This window comes from Dendrobates tinctorius, unplaced genomic scaffold (assembly GCF_039654945.1).
Source record: "Dendrobates tinctorius isolate UK_male_01 unplaced genomic scaffold, ASM3965494v1 ptg000254l, whole genome shotgun sequence".
Classification (NCBI taxonomy): domain Eukaryota; kingdom Metazoa; phylum Chordata; class Amphibia; order Anura; family Dendrobatidae; genus Dendrobates; species Dendrobates tinctorius.
This window is the reverse complement of record NW_027361921.1, coordinates 11,788,985-11,805,964: the sequence shown is the minus strand read 5'-3', so window position 1 is coordinate 11,805,964 and position 16,980 is coordinate 11,788,985. Positions and strand designations below refer to the sequence as shown.

At 42.6% G+C, this 16,980-nt stretch overlaps 1 long non-coding RNA gene across 1 annotated transcript in view; it reads left to right on the top strand.

Annotated features, from left to right (window-relative positions):
- LOC141067733 (uncharacterized) overlaps positions 1-16,980 on the top strand; it is a 71,880-nt gene that overhangs the window by 4,790 nt on the left and 50,110 nt on the right. The gene's annotated exons all lie outside the window — the stretch shown is intronic.

Here is a 16,980-nt window from a genome sequence, read left to right as displayed (position 1 = left end):
GTATAACGCTCACCTGTATAACGCTCACCTGTGTCACTGTACACCAGTATAACGCTCACCTGTATAACTGTACACTGGTATAACGCTCACCTGTATAACTGTACACCGGTATAACGCTCACCTGTATAACTGTACACCAGTATAACGCTCACCTGTATAACTGTACACCAGTATAACTCTCACCTGTATAACTGTACACCGGTATAACGCTCACCTGTATAACTGTACACCGGTATAACGCTCACCTGTGTCACTGTACACCAGTATAACGATCACCTGTATAACTGTACACCAGTATAACGCTCACCTATATAACTGTACACCAGTATAACACTCACCTGTATTACTGTACACCGGTATAACACTCACCTGTATTACTGTACACCGGTATAACACTGACCTGTATAACTGTACACCGGTATAACGCTCACCTGTGTCACTGTACACCACTATAACGATCACCTGTATAACTACATCAGTATAACGCTCACCTGTATAACTGTACACCAGTATAACACTCACCTGTATAACTGTACACCAGTATAACGATCACCTGTATAACTACATCAGTATAACACTCACCTGTATAACTGTACACCAGTATAACACTCACCTGTATTACTGTACACCGGTATAACGCTCACCTGTATAACTGTACACCAGTATAACGCTCACCTGTATAACTGTACATCGGTATAACACTCACCTGTATTACTGTATACCAGTATAACGCTCACCTGTATAACTGTACACCAGTATAACGCTCACCTGTATAACTGTACACCAGTATAACACCTGTATTACTGTACACCAGTATAACGCCCACCTGTATAACTGTACACCAGTATAACGCTCACCTGTATAACTGTACATCGGTATAACGCTCACCTGTATAACTGTACACCGGTATAACACTCAACTGTATTACTGTACACCGGTATAACACTCACCTGTGTCACTGTACACCAGTATAACACTCACCAGTATAACTGTACACCAGTATAACGCTCAACTGTGTCACTGTACACCAGTATAACGCTCACCTGTATAACTGTACACCAGTATAACGCTCACCTGTATTACTGTACACCAGTATAACGCTCACCTGTGTCACTGTACACCAGTATAACGCTCACCTGTATAACTGTACACCAGAGAAAACAAAAAGCAAAAAACACAAATATCCTGAACTAAAAGTAAAAAATATACTGCAAATAATGCATAAAGGTAATAATAATAATAAGGGTATTTAGTAAACATAATTTTGATCAAAATAATGTACAAGCCATCCCGCCACGTCACGGCAACCCTTGTGGGACAGTCCCTACTCTAGTATTTAAAACCTTTTCACTTGCCAAGTGGCGTGAATGTGAATAAGGGTCGAGCGGCTGAACCACTTGTAACAGCTTAGGCCAGACTGGATGGCTTTCCCAGCTCAGAAAGAGGGCGGTCACACCCATATATGCACTGAATGCACAATGAAATGAATAAAACTGTACACCAGTATAACGCTCATCTGTATTACTGTACACCAGTATAACGCTCACCTGTGTCACTGTACACCAGTATAATGCTCACCTTTATAACTGTACACCGGTATAACTCTCACCTGTATAACTGTACACCAGTATAACACTCACCTGTATAACTGTACACCGGTATAACACTCACCTGTATAACTGTACACCAGTATAACGCTCACCTGTATAAATACACCAGTATAACGCTCACCTGTGTCACTGTACACCAGTATGACGCTCACCTGTATAACCGTACACCAGTATAACGCTCACCTGTATAACTGTACACCGGTATAACGCTCACCTGTATAACTGTACACCAGTATAACACTCAACTGTATTACTGTACACCGGTATAACACTCACCTGTGTCACTGTACACCAGTATAACACTCACCTCTATTACTGTACACCGGTATAACACTCACCAGTATAACTGTACACCAGTATAACGCTCATCTGTGTCACTACACCAGTATAACGCTCACCTGTATAACTGTACACCAGTATAACGCTCACCTGTATAACTCTACACCAGTATAACGCTCACCTGTATAACTGTACACCAGTATAATGCTCACCTGTGTCACTGTACACCAGTATAACGATCACCTGTATAACTGTACACCAGTATAACACCTGTATTACTGTACACCAGTATAACGCTCACCTATATAACTGTACACCAGTATAACACTCACCTGTATTACTGTACACCGGTATAACACTCACCTGTATTACTGTACACCGGTATAACACTGACCTGTATAACTGTACACCGGTATAACACTCACCTGTGTCACTGTACACCAGTATAACACTCACCTGTATTACTGTACACCGGTATAACACTCACCTGTGTCACTGTACACCAGTATAACACTCACCAGTATAACTGTACACCAGTATAACGCTCAACTGTGTCACTGTACACCAGTATAACGCTCACCTGTATAACTGTACACCAGTATAACGCTCACCTGTGTCACTGTACACCGGTATAACGATCACCTGTATAACTGTACACCAGTATAACGCTCACCTGTATAACTGTACACCAGTATAACGCTCACCTGTGTCACTGTACACCAGTATAACGCTCACCTGTGTCACTGTACACCAATATAACGCTCACCTGTATTACTGTACACCAGTATAACGCTCACCTGTGTCACTGTACACCAGTATAACGCTCACCTGTATAACTGTACACCAGAGAAAACAAAAAGCAAAAAACACAAATATCCTGAACTAAAAGTAAAAAATATACTGCAAATAATGCATAAAGGTAATAATAATAATAAGGGTATTTAGTAAACATAATTTTGATCAAAATAATGTACAAGCCATCCCGCCACGTCACGGCAACCCTTGTGGGACAGTCCCTACTCTAGTATTTAAAACCTTTTCACTTGCCAAGTGGCGTGAATGTGAATAAGGGTCGAGCGGCTGAACCACTTGTAACAGCTTAGACCAGACTGGATGGCTTTCCCAGCTCAGAAAGAGGGCGGTCGCACCCATATATGCACTGAATGCACAATGAAATGAATAAAACTGTACACCAGTATAACGCTCATCTGTATTACTGTACACCAGTATAACGCTCACCTGTGTCACTGTACACCAGTATAATGCTCACCTTTATAACTGTACACCGGTATAACTCTCACCTGTATAACTGTACACCAGTATAACACTCACCTGTATAACTGTACACCGGTATAACACTCACCTGTATAACTGTACACCAGTATAACGCTCACCTGTATAAATACACCAGTATAACACTCACCTGTGTCACTGTACACCAGTATGACGCTCACCTGTATAACCGTACACCAGTATAACGCTCACCTGTATAACTGTACACCGGTATAACGCTCACCTGTATAACTGTACACCAGTATAACACTCAACTGTATTACTGTACACCGGTATAACACTCACCTGTGTCACTGTACACCAGTATAACACTCACCTCTATTACTGTACACCGGTATAACACTCACCAGTATAACTGTACACCAGTATAACGCTCATCTGTGTCACTACACCAGTATAACGCTCACCTGTATAACTGTACACCAGTATAACGCTCACCTGTGTCACTGTACACCAGTATAACGCTCACCTGTATAACTCTACACCAGTATAACGCTCACCTGTATAACTGTACACCAGTATAATGCTCACCTGTGTCACTGTACACGAGTATAACGCTCACCTGTGTCACTGTACACCAGTATAACGATCACCTGTATAACTGTACACCAGTATAACGCTCACCTATATAACTGTACACCAGTATAACACTCACCTGTATTACTGTACACCGGTATAACACTCACCTGTATTACTGTACACCGGTATAACACTGACCTGTATAACTGTACACCAGTATAACGCTCACCTGTATAACTGTACACCAGTATAACGCTCACCTGTGTCACTGTACACCAGTATAACGCTCACCTGTATAACTGTACACCACTATAACGCTCACCTGTGTCACTGTACACCAGTATAACGCTCACCTGTATAACTGTACACCAGTATAACGCTCACCTGTGTCACTGTACACCAGTATAACAATCACCTGTATAACTGTACACCGGTATAACGCTCACCTGTATAACTGTACACCAGTATAACACTCAACTGAATTACTGTACACCGGTATAACACTCACCTGTGTCACTGTACACCAGTATAACACTCACCTGTATTACTGTACACCGGTATAACACTCACCAGTATAACTGTACACCAGTATAACGCTCATCTGTGTCACTGTACACCAGTATAACGCTCACCTGTATAACTGTACACCAGTATAACGCTCACCTGTGTCACTGTACACCAGTATAACGCTCACCTGTGTCACTGTACACCAGTATAACGCTCACCTTTGTCACTGTACACCAGTATAACGCTCACCTGTGTCACTGTACACCAGTATAACGCTCACCTGTGTCACTGTACACCAGTATAACGCTCACCTGTGTCACTGTACACCAGTATAACGCTCACCTGTATAACTACACCAGTATAACGCTCACCTGTGTCACTGTACACCAGTATAACGATCACCTGTATAACTGTACACCAGTATAACGCTCACCTATATAACTGTACACCAGTATAACACTCATCTGTATTACTGTACACCGGTATAACACTCACCTGTATTACTGTACACCGGTATAACACTGACCTGTATAACTGTACACCAGTATAACGCTCACCTGTATAACTGTACACCACTATAACGCTCACCTGTGTCACTGTACACCAGTATAACGCTCACCTGTATAACTGTACACCAGTATAACGCTCACCTGTGTCACTGTACACCAGTATAACAATCACCTGTATAAATACATCAGTGTAACGCTCACCTGTATAACTGTACACCGGTATAACGCTCACCTGTTTCACTGTACACCAGTATAACGATCACCTGTATAACTACATTAGTATAACACTCACCTGTATAACTTCACCAGTATAACACTCACCTGTATTACTGTACACCAGTATAACGCTCACCTGTATAACCGTACACCAGTATAACGCTCACCTGTGTCACTGTACACCACTATAATGCTCACCTGTGTCACTGTACACCAGTATAACGCTCACCTGTGTCACTGTACACCAGTATAACAATCACCTGTATAAATACATCAGTGTAACGCTCACCTGTATAACTGTACACCGGTATAACGCTCACCTGTGTCACTGTACACCAGTATAACGCTCACCTCTGTCACTGTACACCAGTATAACGCTCACCTGTATAACTGTACACCAGTATAACGCTCACCTCTATAACTGTACACCAGTATAACGCTCACCTGTGTCACTGTACACCAGTATAACGATCACCTGTATAACTGTACACCAGTATAACGCTCACCTGTATAACTGTACACCAGTATAACACTCACCTGTATTACTGTACACCGGTATAACACTCACCTGTATTACTGTACACCGGTATAACACTCACCTGTATTACTGTACACCGGTATAACGCTCACCTGTGTCACTGTACACCACTATAACGCTCACCTGTGTCACTGTACACCAGTATAACGCTCACCTGTATAACTGTACACCAGTATAACGCTCACCTGTGTCACTGTACACCAGTATAACGATCACCTGTATAAATACATCAGTGTAACGCTCACCTGTATAACTGTACACCGGTATAACGCTCACCTGTGTCACTGTACACCAGTATAACGCTCACCTGTGTCACTGTACACCAGTATAACGCTCACCTGTGTCACTGTACACCAGTATAACGCTCACCTGTGTCACTGTACACCAGTATAACGCTCACCTGTATAACTGTACACCAGTATAACGCTCACCTGTATAACTGTACACCAGTATAACGATCACCTGTATAACTGTACACCAGTATAACGCTCACCTATATAACTGTATACCAGTATAACACTCTCCTGTATTACTGGACACCGGTATAACACTCACCTGTATTACTGTACACCGGTATAACACTCACCTGTATTACTATACACCGGTATAACGCTCACCTGTGTCACTGTACACCACTATAACGCTCACCTGTGTCACTGTACACCAGTATAACGCTCACCTGTGTCACTGTACACCAGTATAACGATCACCTGTATAAATACATCAGTGTAACGCTCACCTGTATAACTGTACACCGGTATAACGCTCACCTGTGTCACTGTACACCAGTATAACGCTCACCTCTGTCACTGTACACCAGTATAACTCTCACCTGTATAACTGTACACCAGTATAACGCTCACCTGTATAACTACACCGGTATAATGCTCACCTGTATAACTGTACACCAGTATAACGCTCACCTGTGTCACTGTACACCAGTATAACGCTCACCTGTATAACTGTACACCAGTATAACACTCAACTGTATTACTGTACACCGGTATAACACTCACCTGTGTCACTGTACACCAGTATAACACTCACCTGTATTACTGTACACCGGTATAACACTCACCAGTATAACTGTACACCAGTATAACGCTCACCTGTATAACTGTACACCAGTATAACGCTCACCTGTATAACTGTACACCAGTATAACGCTCACGTGTGTCAATGTACACCAGTATAACGCTCACCTGTGTCACTGTACACCAGTATAACGCTCACCTGTATAACTGTACACCAGTATAACGCTCACCTGTATAACTGTACACCAGTATAACGCTCACCTGTATAACTGTACACCGGTATAACGCTCACCTGTATAACTGTACACCGGTATAACGCTCACCTGTATAACTATACACCGGTATAACGCTCACCTGTGTCACTGTACACCAGTATAACGATCACCTGTATAACTGTACACCAGTATAACGCTCACCTATATAACTGTACACCAGTATAACACTCACCTGTATTACTGTACACCTGTATAACACTCACCTGTATTAATGTACACCGGTATAACACTGACCTGTATAACTGTACACCAGTATAACGCTCACCTGTATAACTGTACACCACTATAACGCTCACCTGTGTCACTGTACACCAGTATAACGCTCACCTGTATAACTGTACACCAGTATAACGATCACCTGTGTCACTGTACACCAGTATAACGATCACCTGTATAACTACATCAGTGTAACGCTCACCTGTATAACTGTACACCGGTATAACGCTCACCTGTATAACTGTACACCAGTATAACGCTCACCAGTATAACGCTCACCTGTATAACTGTACACCGGTATAACGCTCACCTGTATAACTGTACACCGGTATAACGCTCACCTGTATAACTGTACACCGGTATAACGCTCACCTGTATAACTGTCCATCGGTATAACGATCACCTGTATAACTGTACACCGGTATAACACTCACCTGTATAACTGTACACCGGTATAACGCTCACCTGTATAACTGTACACCAGTATAACACTCACCTGTATAACTATACACCGGTATAACGCTCACCTGTATAACTTTACACCGGTATAATGCTCACCTGTATAACTGTACACCGGTATAACGCTCAACTGTAACTGTACACCGGTATAACGCTCACCTGTATAACTGTACACCAGTATAACGATCACCTGTATTACTGTACACCGGTATAACGCTCACCTGTATAACTACACCAGTATAACACTCACCTGTATAACTGTACACCGGTATAACTCTCACCTGTATAACTGTACACCAGTATAACACCCACCTGTATAACTGTACACCAGTATAACGCTCACCTGTGTCACTGTACACCAGTATAACGCTCCCCTGCATAACTGTACACCAGTATAACGATCACCTGTATTACTGTACACCGGTATAACGCTCACCTGTATAACTACACCGGTATAACGCTGACCTGTATAACTGTACACCGGTATAACGCTCACCTGTATAACTGTACACCAGTATAACGCTCACCTGTGTCACTACACCAGTATAACACTCACCTGTGTCACTACACCAGTATAACACTAACCTGTATAACTTTACACCGGTATAACGCTCACCTGTATAACTACACCAGTATAACGCTCACCTGTGTCACTGTACACCAGTATAACACTCACCTGTATAACTGTACACCGGTATAACGCTCACCTGTATAACGCTCACCTGTGTCACTGTACACCAGTATAACGCTCACCTGTATAACTGTACACTGGTATAACGCTCACCTGTATAACTGTACACCGGTATAACGCTCACCTGTATAACTGTACACCAGTATAACGCTCACCTGTATAACTGTACACCAGTATAACTCTCACCTGTATAACTGTACACCGGTATAACGCTCACCTGTATAACTGTACACCGGTATAACGCTCACCTGTGTCACTGTACACCAGTATAACGATCACCTGTATAACTGTACACCAGTATAACGCTCACCTATATAACTGTACACCAGTATAACACTCACCTGTATTACTGTACACCGGTATAACACTCACCTGTATTACTGTACACCGGTATAACACTGACCTGTATAACTGTACACCGGTATAACGCTCACCTGTGTCACTGTACACCACTATAACGATCACCTGTATAACTACATCAGTATAACGCTCACCTGTATAACTGTACACCAGTATAACACTCACCTGTGTCACTGTACACCAGTATAACGATCACCTGTATAACTACATCAGTATAACACTCACCTGTATAACTGTACACCAGTATAACACTCACCTGTATTACTGTACACCGGTATAACGCTCACCTGTATAACTGTACACCAGTATAACGCTCACCTGTATAACTGTACATCGGTATAACACTCACCTGTATTACTGTATACCAGTATAACGCTCACCTGTATAACTGTACACCAGTATAACGCTCACCTGTATAACTGTACACCAGTATAACACCTGTATTACTGTACACCAGTATAACGACCACCTTTATAACTGTACACCAGTATAACGCTCACTAGTATAACTGTACACCGGTATAACGCTCACCTGTATAACTGTACACCGGTATAACACTCAACTGTATTACTGTACACCGGTATAACACTCACCTGTGTCACTGTACACCAGTATAACACTCACCTGTATTACTGTACACCGGTATAACACTCACCAGTATAACTGTACACCAGTATAACGCTCAACTGTGTCACTGTACACCAGTATAACGCTCACCTGTATAACTGTACACCAGTATAACGCTCACCTGTATAACTGTACACCAGTATAACGCTCACCTGTGTCACTGTACACCGGTATAACGATCACCTGTATAACTGTACACCAGTATAACGCTCACCTGTATAACTGTACACCAGTATAACGCTCACCTGTGTCACTGTACACCAGTATAACGCTCACCTGTGTCACTGTACACCAATATAACGCTCACCTGTATTACTGTACACCAGTATAACGCTCACCTGTGTCACTGTACACCAGTATAACGCTCACCTGTATAACTGTACACCAGAGAAAACAAAAAGCAAAAAACACAAATATCCTGAACTAAAAGTAAAAAATATACTGCAAATAATGCATAAAGGTAATAATAATAATAAGGGTATTTAGTAAACATAATTTTGATCAAAATAATGTACAAGCCATCCCGCCACGTCACGGCAACCCTTGTGGGACAGTCCCTACTCTAGTATTTAAAACCTTTTCACTTGCCAAGTGGCGTGAATGTGAATAAGGGTCGAGCGGCTGAACCACTTGTAACAGCTTAGGCCAGACTGGATGGCTTTCCCAGCTCAGAAAGAGGGCGGTCACACCCATATATGCACTGAATGCACAATGAAATGAATAAAACTGTACACCAGTATAACGCTCATCTGTATTACTGTACACCAGTATAACGCTCACCTGTGTCACTGTACACCAGTATAATGCTCACCTTTATAACTGTACACCGGTATAACTCTCACCTGTATAACTGTACACCAGTATAACACTCACCTGTATAACTGTACACCGGTATAACACTCACCTGTATAACTGTACACCAGTATAACGCTCACCTGTATAAATACACCAGTATAACGCTCACCTGTGTCACTGTACACCAGTATGACGCTCACCTGTATAACCGTACACCAGTATAACGCTCACCTGTATAACTGTACACCGGTATAACGCTCACCTGTATAACTGTACACCGGTATAACACTCAACTGTATTACTGTACACCGGTATAACACTCACCTGTGTCACTGTACACCAGTATAACACTCACCTCTATTACTGTACACCGGTATAACACTCACCAGTATAACTGTACACCAGTATAACGCTCATCTGTGTCACTACACCAGTATAACGCTCACCTGTATAACTGTACACCAGTATAACGCTCACCTGTGTCACTGTACACCAGTATAACGCTCACCTGTATAACTCTACACCAGTATAACGCTCACCTGTATAACTGTACACCAGTATAATGCTCACCTGTGTCACTGTACACGAGTATAACGCTCACCTGTGTCACTGTACACCAGTATAACGATCACCTGTATAACTGTACACCAGTATAACGCTCACCTATATAACTGTACACCAGTATAACACTCACCTGTATTACTGTACACCGGTATAACACTCACCTGTATTACTGTACACCGGTATAACACTGACCTGTATAACTGTACACCAGTATAACGCTCACCTGTATAACTGTACACCAGTATAACGCTCACCTGTGTCACTGTACACCAGTATAACGCTCACCTGTATAACTGTACACCACTATAACGCTCACCTGTGTCACTGTACACCAGTATAACGCTCACCTGTATAACTGTACACCAGTATAATGCTCACCTGTGTCACTGTACACGAGTATAACGCTCACCTGTGTCACTGTACACCAGTATAACGATCACCTGTATAACTGTACACCAGTATAACGCTCACCTATATAACTGTACACCAGTATAACACTCACCTGTATTACTGTACACCGGTATAACACTCACCTGTATTACTGTACACCGGTATAACACTGACCTGTATAACTGTACACCAGTATAACGCTCACCTGTGTCACTGTACACCAGTATAACGCTCACCTGTATAACTGTACACCACTATAACGCTCACCTGTGTCACTGTACACCGGTATAACGCTCACCTGTGTCACTGTACACCAGTATAACGCTCACCTCTGTCACTGTACACCAGTATAACGCTCACCTGTATAACTGTACACCAGTATAACGCTCACCTGTATAACTACACCGGTATAATGCTCACCTGTATAACTGTACACCAGTATAACGCTCACCTGTATAACTGTACACCAGTATAACACTCAACTGTATTACTGTACACCGGTATAACACTCACCAGTATAACTGTACACCAGTATAACGCTCACCTGTATAACTGTACACCAGTATAACGCTCACCTGTATAACTGTACACCAGTATAACGCTCACGTGTGTCACTGTACACCAGTATAACGCTCACCTGTGTCACTGTACACCAGTATAATGCTCACCTTTATAACTGTACACCGGTATAACTCTCACCTGTATAACTGTACACCAGTATAACACTCACCTGTATAACTGTACACCGGTATAACACTCACCTGTATAACTGTACACCAGTATAACGCTCACCTGTATAAATACACCAGTATAACGCTCACCTGTGTCACTGTACACCAGTATGACGCTCACCTGTATAACCGTACACCAGTATAACGCTCACCTGTATAACTGTACACCGGTATAACGCTCACCTGTATAACTGTACACCGGTATAACACTCAACTGTATTACTGTACACCGGTATAACACTCACCTGTGTCACTGTACACCAGTATAACACTCACCTCTATTACTGTACACCGGTATAACACTCACCAGTATAACTGTACACCAGTATAACGCTCATCTGTGTCACTACACCAGTATAACGCTCACCTGTGTCACTGTACACCAGTATAACGCTCACCTGTATAACTCTACACCAGTATAACGCTCACCTGTATAACTGTACACCAGTATAATGCTCACCTGTGTCACTGTACACGAGTATAACGCTCACCTGTGTCACTGTACACCAGTATAACGATCACCTGTATAACTGTACACCAGTATAACGCTCACCTATATAACTGTACACCAGTATAACACTCACCTGTATTACTGTACACCGGTATAACACTCACCTGTATTACTGTACACCGGTATAACACTGACCTGTATAACTGTACACCAGTATAACGCTCACCTGTATAACTGTACACCAGTATAACGCTCACCTGTGTCACTGTACACCAGTATAACGCTCACCTGTATAACTGTACACCACTATAACGCTCACCTGTGTCACTGTACACCAGTATAACGCTCACCTGTATAACTGTACACCAGTATAATGCTCACCTGTGTCACTGTACACGAGTATAACGCTCACCTGTGTCACTGTACACCAGTATAACGATCACCTGTATAACTGTACACCAGTATAACGCTCACCTATATAACTGTACACCAGTATAACACTCACCTGTATTACTGTACACCGGTATAACACTCACCTGTATTACTGTACACCGGTATAACACTGACCTGTATAACTGTACACCAGTATAACGCTCACCTGTGTCACTGTACACCAGTATAACGCTCACCTGTATAACTGTACACCACTATAACGCTCACCTGTGTCACTGTACACCGGTATAACGCTCACCTGTGTCACTGTACACCAGTATAACGCTCACCTCTGTCACTGTACACCAGTATAACGCTCACCTGTATAACTGTACACCAGTATAACGCTCACCTGTATAACTACACCGGTATAATGCTCACCTGTATAACTGTACACCAGTATAACGCTCACCTGTATAACTGTACACCAGTATAACACTCAACTGTATTACTGTACACCGGTATAACACTCACCTGTGTCACTGTACACCAGTATAACACTCACCTGTATTACTGTACACCGGTATAACACTCACCAGTATAACTGTACACCAGTATAACGCTCACCTGTATAACTGTACACCAGTATAACGCTCACCTGTATAACTGTACACCAGTATAACGCTCACGTGTGTCACTGTACACCAGTATAACGCTCACCTGTATAACTACACCAGTATAACGCTCACCTATATAACTGTACACCAGTATAACACTCACCTGTGTCACTGTACACCAGTATAACGCTCACCTCTGTCACTGTACACCAGTATAACACTCACCAGTATAACTGTACACCAGTATAACGATCACCTGTATAACTACACCAGTATAACGCTCACCTATATAACTGTACACCAGTATAACACTCACCTGTATTACTGTACACCTGTATAACACTCACCTGTATTAATGTACACCGGTATAACACTGACCTGTATAACTGTACACCAGTATAACGCTCACCTGTATAACTGTACACCACTATAACGCTCACCTGTGTCACTGTACACCAGTATAACGCTCACCTGTATAACTGTACACCAGTATAACGATCACCTGTGTCACTGTACACCAGTATAACGATCACCTGTATAACTACATCAGTGTAACGCTCACCTGTATAACTGTACACCGGTATAACGCTCACCAGTATAACGCTCACCTGTATAACTGTACACCGGTATAACGCTCACCTGTATAACTGTACACCGGTATAACGCTCACCTGTATAACTGTACACCGGTATAACGCTCACCTGTATAACTGTCCATCGGTATAACGATCACCTGTATAACTGTACACCGGTATAACGCTCACCTGTATAACTGTACACCAGTATAACACTCACCTGTATAACTATACACCGGTATAACGCTCACCTGTATAACTTTACACCGGTATAACGCTCACCTGTATAACTGTACACCGGTATAACGCTCAACTGTAACTGTACACCGGTATAACGCTCACCTGTATAACTGTATAACTGTACACCAGTATAACGATCACCTGTATTACTGTACACCGGTATAACGCTCACCTGTATAACTACACCAGTATAACACTCACCTGTATAACTGTACACCGGTATAACACTCACCTGTATAACTGTACACCAGTATAACACCCACCTGTATAACTGTACACCAGTATAACGCTCACCTGTGTCACTGTACACCAGTATAACGCTCCCCTGCATAACTGTACACCAGTATAACGATCACCTGTATTACTGTACACCGGTATAACGCTCACCTGTATAACTACACCGGTATAACGCTGACCTGTATAACTGTACATCGGTATAACGCTCACCTGTATAACTGTACACCAGTATAACGCTCACCTGTGTCACTACACCAGTATAACACTCACCTGTGTCACTACACCAGTATAACACTCACCTGTATAACGTTACACCGGTATAACGCTCACCTGTATAACTACACCAGTATAACGCTCACCTGTGTCACTGTACACCAGTATAACACTCACCTGTATAACTGTACACCGGTATAACGCTCACCTGTATAACGCTCACCTGTGTCACTGTACACCAGTATAACGCTCACCTGTGTCACTGTACACCAGTATAACAATCACCTGTATAACTACATTAGTATAACACTCACCTGTATAACTGTTCACCAGTATAACACTGACCTGTATTACTGTACACCAGTATAACGCTCACCTGTATAACTGTACACCGGTATAACGCTCACCTGTATAACTGTACACCAGTATAACACTCAACTGAATTACTGTACACCGGTATAACACTCACCTGTGTCACTGTACACCAGTATAACACTCACCTGTATTACTGTACACCGGTATAACACTCACCAGTATAACTGTACACCAGTATAACGCTCATCTGTGTCACTGTACACCAGTATAACGCTCACCTGTATAACTGTACACCAGTATAACGCTCACCTGTGTCACTGTACACCAGTATAACGCTCACCTGTGTCACTGTACACCAGTATAACGCTCACCTGTGTCACTGTACACCAGTATAACACTCACCTTTGTCACTGTACACCAGTATAACGCTCACCTGTGTCACTGTACACCAGTATAACGCTCACCTGTGTCACTGTACACCAGTATAACGCTCACCTGTGTCACTGTACACCAGTATAACGCTCACCTATATAACTGTACACCAGTATAACACTCATCTGTATTACTGTACACCGGTATAACACTCACCTGTATTACTGTACACCGGTATAACACTGACCTGTATAACTGTACACCAGTATAACGCTCACCTGTATAACTGTACACCACTCTAACGCTCACCTGTGTCACTGTACACCAGTATAACGCTCACCTGTATAACTGTACACCAGTATAACGCTCACCTGTGTCACTGTACACCAGTATAACACTCACCTCTATTACTGTACACCGGTATAACACTCACCAGTATAACTGTACACCAGTATAACGCTCATCTGTGTCACTACACCAGTATAACGCTCACCTGTATAACTGTACACCAGTATAACGCTCACCTGTGTCACTGTACACCAGTATAACGCTCACCTGTATAACTCTACACCAGTATAACGCTCACCTGTATAACTGTACACCAGTATAATGCTCACCTGTGTCACTGTACACCAGTATAACGCTCACCTGTGTCACTGTACACCAGTATAACGATCACCTGTATAACTGTACACCAGTATAACGCTCACCTATATAACTGTACACCAGTATAACACTCACCTGTATTACTGTACACCGGTATAACACTCACCTGTATTACTGTACACCGGTATAACACTGACCTGTATAACTGTACACCAGTATAACGCTCACCTGTATAACTGTACACCAGTATAACGCTCACCTGTGTCACTGTACACCAGTATAACGCTCACCTGTATAACTGTACACCACTATAACGCTCACCTGTGTCACTGTACACCAGTATAACGCTCACCTGTATAACTGTACACCAGTATAACGCTCACCTGTGTCACTGTACACCAGTATAACAATCACCTGTATAACTACATTAGTATAACACTCACCTGTATAACTGTTCACCAGTATAACACTGACCTGTATTACTGTACACCAGTATAACGCTCACCTGTATAACTGTACACCGGTATAACGCTCACCTGTATAACTGTACACCAGTATAACACTCAACTGAATTACTGTACACCGGTATAACACTCACCTGTGTCACTGTACACCAGTATAACACTCACCTGTATTACTGTACACCGGTATAACACTCACCAGTATAACTGTACACCAGTATAACGCTCATCTGTGTCACTGTACACCAGTATAACGCTCACCTGTATAACTGTACACCAGTATAACGCTCACCTGTGTCACTGTACACCAGTATAACGCTCACCTGTGTCACTGTACACCAGTATAACGCTCACCTGTGTCACTGTACACCAGTATAACGCTCACCTTTGTCACTGTACACCAGTATAACGCTCACCTGTGTCACTGTACACCAGTATAACGCTCACCTGTGTCACTGTACACCAGTATAACGCTCACCTGTGTCACTGTACACCAGTATAACGCTCACCTGTATAACTATACACCAGTATAACGCTCACCTGTGTCACTGTACACCAGTATAACGATCACCTGTATAACTGTACACCAGTATAACGCTCACCTATATAACTGTACACCGGTATAACACTCATCTGTATTACTGTACACCGGTATAACACTCACCTGTATTACTGTACACCGGTATAACACTGACCTGTATAACTGTACACCAGTATAACGCTCACCTGTATAACTGTACACCACTATAACGCTCACCTGTGTCACTGTACACCAGTATAACGCTCACCTGTATAACTGTACACCAGTATAACGCTCACCTGTGTCACTGTACACCAGTATAACAATCACCTGTATAAATACATCAGTGTAACGCTCACCTGTATAACTGTACACCGGTATAACGCTCA